The sequence below is a fragment of the Bactrocera oleae genome, chromosome 4 (genome assembly GCF_042242935.1).
Source record: "Bactrocera oleae isolate idBacOlea1 chromosome 4, idBacOlea1, whole genome shotgun sequence".
In the NCBI taxonomy this organism is placed as follows: domain Eukaryota; kingdom Metazoa; phylum Arthropoda; class Insecta; order Diptera; family Tephritidae; genus Bactrocera; species Bactrocera oleae.
Genome location: NC_091538.1, coordinates 61,714,096 through 61,723,821, shown reverse-complemented (window position 1 = coordinate 61,723,821; position 9,726 = coordinate 61,714,096). Strand labels below are relative to the sequence as shown.

The 9,726-nt window shown below is 32.1% G+C and overlaps 1 protein-coding gene across 1 annotated transcript in view; it reads left to right on the top strand.

Annotated features, from left to right (window-relative positions):
• Nucleotides 1-422: 422 nt before the first annotated feature.
• Nucleotides 423-9,726, top strand: part of ASPP (Ankyrin-repeat, SH3-domain, and Proline-rich-region containing Protein) — a 99,116-nt gene continuing 89,812 nt past the window's right edge. The window contains exon 1 of the mRNA XM_070107889.1: nucleotides 423-1,076. The gene's annotated coding sequence lies outside the window, so the exon portion shown is untranslated. The remainder of the gene's footprint in view (nucleotides 1,077-9,726) is intronic.

Sequence of the window (9,726 nt, the reverse complement as noted above, 5' to 3'; positions counted from 1 at the left end):
ACTATAAAAAGACAACAAAAATAAGAAAAATAATATATAAAAAAGGAAAATATTTGTATAGAAAATACATACCAATTATAAAAATTAGACAAAAATTAAATTCAAAAATGTTGAAAATTTTATTAAGAAAAAGTAACAAAATATGTAATAATAAATAATAAAATAAAAATTGAATGCAAAAAAATGTGAGACACGAAATATTTAACAAAAAATGCTATATTTTTTTTTTAAATTTTATTACATATAAACATTTTTTTTTACAAATTGATATTAAAAAAGTTATGTATAATAAATAAAGAAATAGAAAATAAATAAATATTAATAAAAAGAAATCTAAAAATTCGATGAAAGATTGTGGAATACGAAACATTTGACGAAAAGTGCTTTAAATTATATTTTTTTATATAAAAAATATTTTATACTTAAATGTAGTTAAAAACAACAAAATATTAAAAAAAAAGTTTAATAAAAAATCAATATTAAATGTAAAAAAATATTTTACAAAATATGAGTAAAGAAATTTAACAACTAAATAAAATTTAAAATATTGATTAAACAAAAATTGAAAACGCGAGAAAATAGAAAAGGGTATCTAAAATATTTCTCAAAAATATTTTTTAAAAACGTCACTGGCATTGCAAAGTTTAGCTGATGACAAGCAATCAGCAGCGTGTCAAGTCAACAATACGGTGCAACAACAATAAAACAATTGAAATAAACCTAAAGTAAATAAATAAAAAAAACTCACACTCAACAAAAAAGAAAAAATTGTTAAAAAGAAAAACGGCTAAAAAAATAATAATAACAACAGCAACAACAAACACTGTCGACAATCCATCAACACAGCAATTTTTCAATTCGCTCACCAAATTCAAAAGTGCGAGTGCAGCCAGCGAAACAACAATAACAACAAGCGATAGCACCGTGTGACCGACCTACCGCACGCATACAATCTCACACTCGAGCAAGCATACACGCGGATAGCAGATAGAAGGCAACAACAGCAACAACAACAAGCAGCAGCGGCGGCTAGTTTATTTGGCAATCGTTGAACCTGCAACGGCGCATCAACTGAGGTCAGTAACACCACCGACTACAAGTCACGTTTGTTTACCTCATAAAATACACACACATACACACATAGAGCAAATTTAGAAGTAAAAACTTGCAAGCAGACATACTTATATATACATATGTTTATGTACATATGAATGTATATACCTATGTGGATAGATGGCGCGCGAGCGCTTGTGTCCATATAAGTTGAAGGCAGATAAACCATAGTTGGGCACTGCCTTTGAATTTGGCATCCACACCCACAAATCATTTGCGCTACACAAGCACGTACACAGTCACACATACATGCAAGCAAACTGAAATAGATATATGCGAGTTGGTCACATGTGTGCCACCATCTGCAGGCCATGCGTCGCCAGCGCGTTACTCAATAGCGCGACTTTGTTGTTGTGTTGTTTGTATTTTTATCTTTATTTTCATTTTTCTATATTTGTTTGTTCTTTATTTGCGCGCTGATTTGAAATTTCGCTTTCAATCCGAATTCCAATTTCGAAATATCAACAGCGCACGAGCAGCCGCGCTATTTCTGGTTCAACGCTTGCTCCACTCGTCAGCCAGCGCCAATTCGCCTGTGTCTATATGTGTATGCATGTGTGTGTTGTTATTGTTGCAATTACTTTGACTCACTTTATGCGCACATTTTTCGCAATTTTAATTTTATAACTTTTTTGCCTTTGATTTTTGATTGGAAGTTTTTATGCGATTTTGTTTTTCATAGTCGAGGCACACACATCCCTCCATGTGAGTACATAAATTTGAAGTATGCATTGCCCTTTACTCACATTCGCCATGGGGGCTTCTGGAACACGCCCCAATGCGCTTCGATTTGGCGAACTGTGTCCGCGTGCGTCGCGTTTCGCATCTCTAGGGGCCTTAAGTGGTCCAACGGCGCATATGGCAACTGCCAGCGATTTCAATTCAATACTCACATATGTCGCGCTTTCAGCCGCAATGAAGCGTGCTAGTTGGTGCACAGTGTGTTGGAGTAGTAAAATTTTTTGTTTAAATGTGTGAAAAGAGAGTTGAAAAAAAATATTCTGTATAAAATAAATTTTTGAAATTAAAGTCAACAAAAAGTTTTGTTATTTGCATGACACTGCTCTTTTAGGTGTGCGTCTTGGATAAATCATACTAACAGTTCCTAATTGTAGGCAAGGATTTAATTATAAGTTTTGCTATTTTCATTGAAAAATTAACCTAAAACCACTTGCGAACTTTAAAACATCAATGATTTCTATTAATTAATATTCATGTAAATTTGAAGTTGTTCGTTAAAATAGTTTCAGAGATAAGTTAAAGCATTTTTCTCGAACGAAATTTTCAGAATTGCTGAACTGATCAAATTGAAATTTCATACGACCTTTTTAAAAACATTTCTCAGGTAATAATCGAAGGAATCCGATTTTTTTAAATAATTTCGATTAAGCACTCTGAAGTGTAAATTTCTTCAAAAAAAAAAGATATTTATTGTCAAAATTCCAAATTTTAACTTGTTCTTCGATAATTACCTGTATCTTTTTAAAATTATTATAATTTTTTTTTGAGTTTTTGAATTTTAGATAATTAAAGTTCAAAATTCTTTTAAACCGCTAGACACCATTTTTCGAAGGTCAGTAGAATACAATTTTACCAAATAATTTCGATTTTTTTGGAAAGCCGCCATTTTTTCAAAAACACGGTTTTGACTAGTTATTAATCAATATCTGTATGCAACTATAGCAATCAAAATTTTTTTTGGTTTTCCGATTTGAGATAATTTTGTGCAGAAAAATTTTCCTCAACGCTCAGAACTTTTATTGAAAGTAATTTTGGAGATCAGCTACATGATCAAGGGAATCCAAATTTTTTAAACGTGATTGCCGCTTATTAAATTATAGTAAAGTTCTATAAATGTATATTTTTTTCTTAATTTTTTAAATAAAATGTCTTTTCAAAGATAAATTCACCAAAGAAGACATATTTTCTAACTTACAAGTGGAAAATATGAATTTTTATTTGATATAAAGCTATCGCTGAATACGTGAAAAACAGTATTTGAAATCATAGTAGTTTTGTGATCGACCTTTATTTTTGGTATTTTTCTGAAAGTATTTTTTAATATTATATTTTCATTGCATCACAAATTTCAATTTAGGGTTATGTCTTAATGAAAATCCATCAAGTGTTCTTACTTAGAAGTATGAGGCATCCTGAGATGTGGCATACTTATAAGCAAATATACATAACGTCAAACCCTTCAACTTTTGCTCCACAGTGATCAGATTTTGTTACAAAACTGACTTGTTTCTCCATAAACATCAAAAAATGTTATTCAAGTAGAATTTAAGAGTAATATGTCAGTGTTTTTGAATGGTATTTAATGGTAAATTCCAAAATGGGTATTAAACTCGATGTGTCAATGAGTTGCTATTAGCTCGAAAACGAAAAAAAGGCATTTTTGAGGCAATAAAAGGCAATGAAAAAAAGAAGAGTTTAAACTTTAGATGAATTAAGCTAAATGACCACATGATCTCTACAAAAACAAATTATGAGGGCCTACTTATTTTATGGGTTCCAGTTAATTGTTTTATAGATTATTGAGTATCATCTTAGCTGTTTTTTTTTTGTAAAAAGTCACGCTGGTTTAAAATTCTGATCCAAATAATCTTTTGATATGTCTAGTATCCCGGCAAGTCAGCACTACTGAATATCCACTAAATTGGAAGAATTAGCGTACATATATACACCGTGTAACTGATAAGCCCTTTGCGTAAGAAAGGGATGAACGCTTACATGTACACAAGAGTTTCGCTTAGATTTGTCAATTGCGCCTTAAAAACACATAGAAACTATTAACGAAATTTCTGTTAATGCTTTTGGTTAATAGTTGCCTTCATGGAATTGTTTCACTCATTTGAAGCTTTAATTATCAAATTTTTCTGATTCTAAAGTTTTTATTTATTGTGATGTTTTTATACGTAATACATCGTTGTGACCTACATTGCTACTGTTCTGCTGCATGTGTAATCAAAAATTTATTTTATATAATAAATCACTATAAATTTGGACGACTTCCTTACACATACACGCGCGTTAAAACTTTTTTAAAACATAAATGCGCACATCGAAGTTGATGAAGTTTTTAATATAATTTTTTCACGGTACTTACTTGAAAAAAGGGCACCAAAATCAATTTGCTATAACTTTTTTTTTTCTGCATACACATTTATTTGTCCCTGTAGGAAAAATACGAGCATAATGCTAAACATCGAATTGACAAAAATTAGCTTAAATAAAATCGAAAAGCTTAGGGCATGACTATAATTTGAAGCAAAGTACCCTAAAAATTTAAAAACTGTATTTTAAGCGAAACTGTCGTTTGTAAATAAAATTAATGTAGTGCGAAAAAGTTAAAAAAATTCAAGAATAATATATGGTTCCTCATAAGAGTAATCTTTAATAAATAATAATTAAAGTTAAATATTTTTTTGCAAAAAGTACTAAAACGTGTATATGTTTGCGTTGGTGGAGAGTAAATTATTGTGCTAGTAGTTCTGGGTTTTACCATTTTATCCGCTGACTTTTATAAAATTTCAATAATTTGTTTTTTATTAATACATATTTTAATAAAATATCATAAAATGTTCTAAAATGGACTCTCGGTCGCTTGTTAACCTCCATATAACCACATTTTGGGGGTATTTTCCCCCTACCATTTCATTTCTCATTTCACTGTAGCAATTTCCTACAGGCCACGGCAACGGCATGTGCCACTGTTTACTTACACACACAAACGCATGCACATATTCGGGCAGGCATGCGGGCGTGTTTACTCACAAGTAGTCACACAAACCAAACATACGCTTTTTCTGTTTACCTACAAATATTCATACGCGCTGTAAATGCAATTAAACAGATGTACAACAACACTTTAGCACACACTCACATTCACTTACTTATTTTGTGTATATATAATATGTTATATGTGTTTGTATGCGCTGAATATTTCATTGTTGACTCACTGTGGCATCCGCCTGTCGAACATTGCCGCCAGATAGTTATCTATGCATGAGCATGTGTGTGTGTGTGTGTGGGTGTTCGTGTAGGGCAGGATCCTATTGGCAACACTCCCATTTACAATTAAATATAATTTTTTGTTTTTGTTTCTTTTTCGTGACATATGTCACGCTTGCGCTCACTAGTTCGCTAACCATATGAAATTCACTTTCTCTTGTGTGGGTGCACATTGGTTGGGATACCGCTGTGTTCTCCATATGGCATCTCCTGATATTTGTAGATTTGTATGTATTTATGTGTGCTCGTATGTGTAGCAAAGTTCCCCAAATGGAATTGGCAAATTTCGTCAGTAAAATTTTAATTGAGCCTCTGACAAATTGCTGTTGTGTAATGCAGTGAATACCGAACGAGCGGCGTGACATTTGATCAGTGCGCGCACAAAAGTATGCAAATATTAATGCATTTAGCATGTTTGTGTGTGTGTGTGTATTTGTCCGGGTTTAAATATTTAGGCTTCTCTGTGGATATTTGGCAATTTAATATTTCCCTCTGTTTTCCTTGGGGAAATGTAAATTCAATTGTTCAATTATTCAAATGGTAAGTCAATAGCGAAATCTGCATTTGTAATTGGGATATTTACCTCAGATTATTGAGGTTAAATCACGTTGGTGGCGAAATTGATACGAGCTGAGGTATCCATATATATATATATAAGTATAATTAATGTAATTGAATTAATTCTCCATAGAAGTGAGTAAGGGTATGCATAACACTATGAGACTGATAGAGATCTTTAAGCGGTTATATTCTCTTGAGAATTTCAAAAAATCAAATTATTATTTTTTATATATATGTATATATCAAATGTACATAAATTTGAAAATATTCTCCGAAATTTTGAGATTGATTCGGTTAATAGTTTCGAATATATGATTTCGAATTTGTAAGAAAGTTTAACTTTTTAACTAATCGCCGTCCAAAATTTTACAATGGTTTTTTTTTTTTTAAATTCTGTTTTCAAAATAGATAAGGGACATTTCTCGGAAATGGCTGACCCCATCAACATTTTCACCTGACCCTTTTAAATATATTTTTGATTTTTAAACCACTCTGAAGTGTACATTTTTTTACGAAAATTAATTTTTTTGCGAAGCCGCTATTTTATCAAAAACTAAAATTTTAACTGCTTCTTCTACCATTACCTGTAATCACCTCTGGCAATAATAAAAATTTTGTATTTTCGGATTCGAGAAATTTATGCAGAAAAATTTTCCTCACCGGCAGACACCTTTTTTCGGACAGGATAAAGAGAATCCAAAATTTTTCAAAATTTTTCCTTTATTTACCATTCACTTCTCAAGTAGATAATAATAAAGAACCCCTACGGGAAGACGATTAGTGGGTTCACTCGATCTTCATAGGGCAACTCTTAACCTTCACCTGTTTGTCATTTGCAAAAGCATACTTTTAGGCTTTTCATATTCAATGCCATTTATTTCGTTCGTTGAGGTGATTGTATGAGTAATTCTCAAGTGGTTTGAAACTGAAATGAGCTTAGTCTATTCAGTAATATATCTATCGGTGAATATTCCGAGCTAATTCTTATGTATTTTATTTTTTATATTTATTTATATCATAACTACTACTAATTTATAGTATAGTTATAGTTTTGTAAAAGTCATATTTTATTAAAGGTATATTAATATTGGTTTGTGTTTCCATACAGAGCATCATTGAATTAAATTTTAGGATTATTAGTACTTGAATAATATTCAACTGTATGTTCCTTTAATGAAAGTATTATAACACTTTATGTTTCATTGTTTTCCGATAGTATTGAATTAGCTAAGATTAACTACTTCCTGACAGTTCCTTAACGAGCGTAGTTTCCTTCGAGAAAGGGTACAACACGCTTTAAATAAAGTTATCATAAGTAACTCGTGGCGCTTCTCTAAACTCCTGAATTTAGCAGGTATAGCTTTATGCTACACTTAAATTCCGTTAGTTAGGACTCGCACCTCTTTCCAATAGATCTCATCCTAAAACTGCACTAATAGTTGTACTTTGTAGTAAAAAAGAGCTATTGGCTTTACTTACTAGTTGTAAAAGCAATTTCCAATATTTCTTGCTCTTTAAAATATATTTCAGTCTTTAAATCTCTTCATAATTTTGTAAAATATCTTACAAACCTAATCGAAAGCGATGACTTCACATTTTACACTCGAATTGGGCATATTCTCCCAGCTACTTTGCATATTGTGGGTGTGCGTATTATTTTTTCTCAAATTTGATTTGTAAAAAGGGAGGTAAGCTTGTTTGTGGGTAGCGCCTTTTGAATTTATTAACGGGTTTCACTTCGCTCTAGTCTGATATGCATACAGCTGAGACGCTTATGCGTTTATCCAAGCTGATCATATCAGTATGCAGACAAAAGTATGCCGCACGAAAGCACACATTGATAAATTTATATAAATGTTTTATAAGAATACATATTGTTGCAACATAAGTGAGTCAGGACTCCTTTTCATACATATCTACCTACTATAGGCCAGCGTATGAATGAACTGAGCGAGCGAGTGAGTAGTGAGTGGCGCCCACGCACCGCCAACCAACACTCAATTGATGTCAGGGGCTTTCAGCAAATCTTTAGAGCACCATTGCAACCTCCGGTACTTCACTGGCGAAACTGCCGAAACTACGCAACCGCCAAGCGGCTGAATGCCGGCCGCACAGCTGTACAAATGAGTTGGGGCAAATGCGGGCTGTTTGAATTGATTTGACCAGCTGTGTGTGCTGTGCAACGCTGTGCTTTTACTCGTTTGTATGTATATTCATGCGACTGTGTACTTAGACTTGAGTTACTTGTGCTACCAACTTTAAAGGCTAGCCACCAAGCCGGAGGGATTTTCCACTGAATTTGCATTCATGAAAAATTTCATCAGCGCCAGCGTAAATTTGCCAGCAAAGGGAGCAAAAAAAAAACAACGATCTAAATAAAAAGTAATCAAAAATAGCAGGGAAATACGTGTATTTAGGCAAATAAAAATATTATAAGCCAGCGCGAGCAACAGTGCCTCTTGTTGCCTCCCACCCCACAGGTTGTGTTCCAGAGTTCAGCATAAAATGCACAAAAGAACAGAAAAAAACTTAAAAAAAATCGCTCCAAATTATGCAAATTAGGTGTAGGAAATCAAATACGAAACACCACGCACGGGAAAGCGGTCATTGAGGCAGCCAGGCAAACAACAAAAACTATAACAAAAACAGAATAGACAATGCTGTGCCCACACGAGGCGACAATAAAAGTTGTTGCGTTGAAATTTTTGACTGGCGTACGCTGATTAACCCGACTTTTGGGGTCACCAGCTAACATTTCCTTTATGTTTATTTGTTTTTGTAGGTATGTATATGAATAAATAATTGTTTTTGTTTTTTTGTGTTTTGTTTCGCCAACTTCGCATTGCGGAAATCGCGAGTAAATTTTTGGCCACTTAAGCACAATGGACACGCAAAGCGAACTGGCTTAAAGTTGAGACAAAAATATGATAAAAATTTTCACAGCAAAATTGCAGTGATTTGAAAACAAAATTAACGAAACAAAATAATTTTTGTAGCCAACGGCTGTGCTGCTTGATCGTAAGTTGACATTGCAGTTAATTACATAATGTGTTAGTTCAGTTTTCCAAGTATGGCTTTACTTTCAGTAAGAACATTTCTGTTTCTTAAGTAGCAAGGTTGTAGAAGACTCCTTCTAAAAAAGGAAAATATAAACAAACTACTACTGAAAATCCGTGTTTATGAACCATAGGCTGTTTGTAAAAATTTCAGGAGAGAAACTTAAGAAACACTCCAAAACATTTATTATTTTTCTTCTATGAAAGGGTCAAAATCAAAAATCAAGTGAAAAAAAATATTAAACATTTAAATTGCTCGATATTGTGGAAGTAAGATATTTATGGGTCAGAAACTTATATGACAGATATCGTTTATTATCCACATGGCAGTTGTGTTTTGATTTTCATCGTATTAATGCTTATAGCAACCAAAAGATACGTATTTCGGTTCAAAAATATATTCATACGAGTCTATAAGACACCAAATTCGAATTAGGCAGCCGACAATGAGAGAGACCGTTGGTTATTTCCATGACTTCCTTTGAATGAACGAAAGCTACACTGGCTTCCTGTGATAATTTTAGCAACTTTGACATTGTTGTAAGCCAAGGCCAGTCGACTGGGTGGCTGATTGAATACCCCTGCTCTAGGAAATGATCTGATAATCTGAAATAATGCTAAAGAGCATAGGATATATACAAGTATGTACTACAAATTGAATAAACTTATTATTGTTGTTGCTATAATCTATAATCTATAATCTATAATTTATAATTTATAATCTATAATCTGTAATCTATAATATATAGTATATAATCTTTAATCTATAATCTATAATCCATAATCTATAATCTATAATCTATAATCTATAATGTATAATCTATAATATATAATCTTTAATATATAATCTATAATCCATAATCTATAATATATAATCTATAATATATATAGTCTACAATATATAATATATAATCTATAATCTATAATCTATAATCTATAATCTATAATCTATTATATATAATCTATAATCTATAATCTA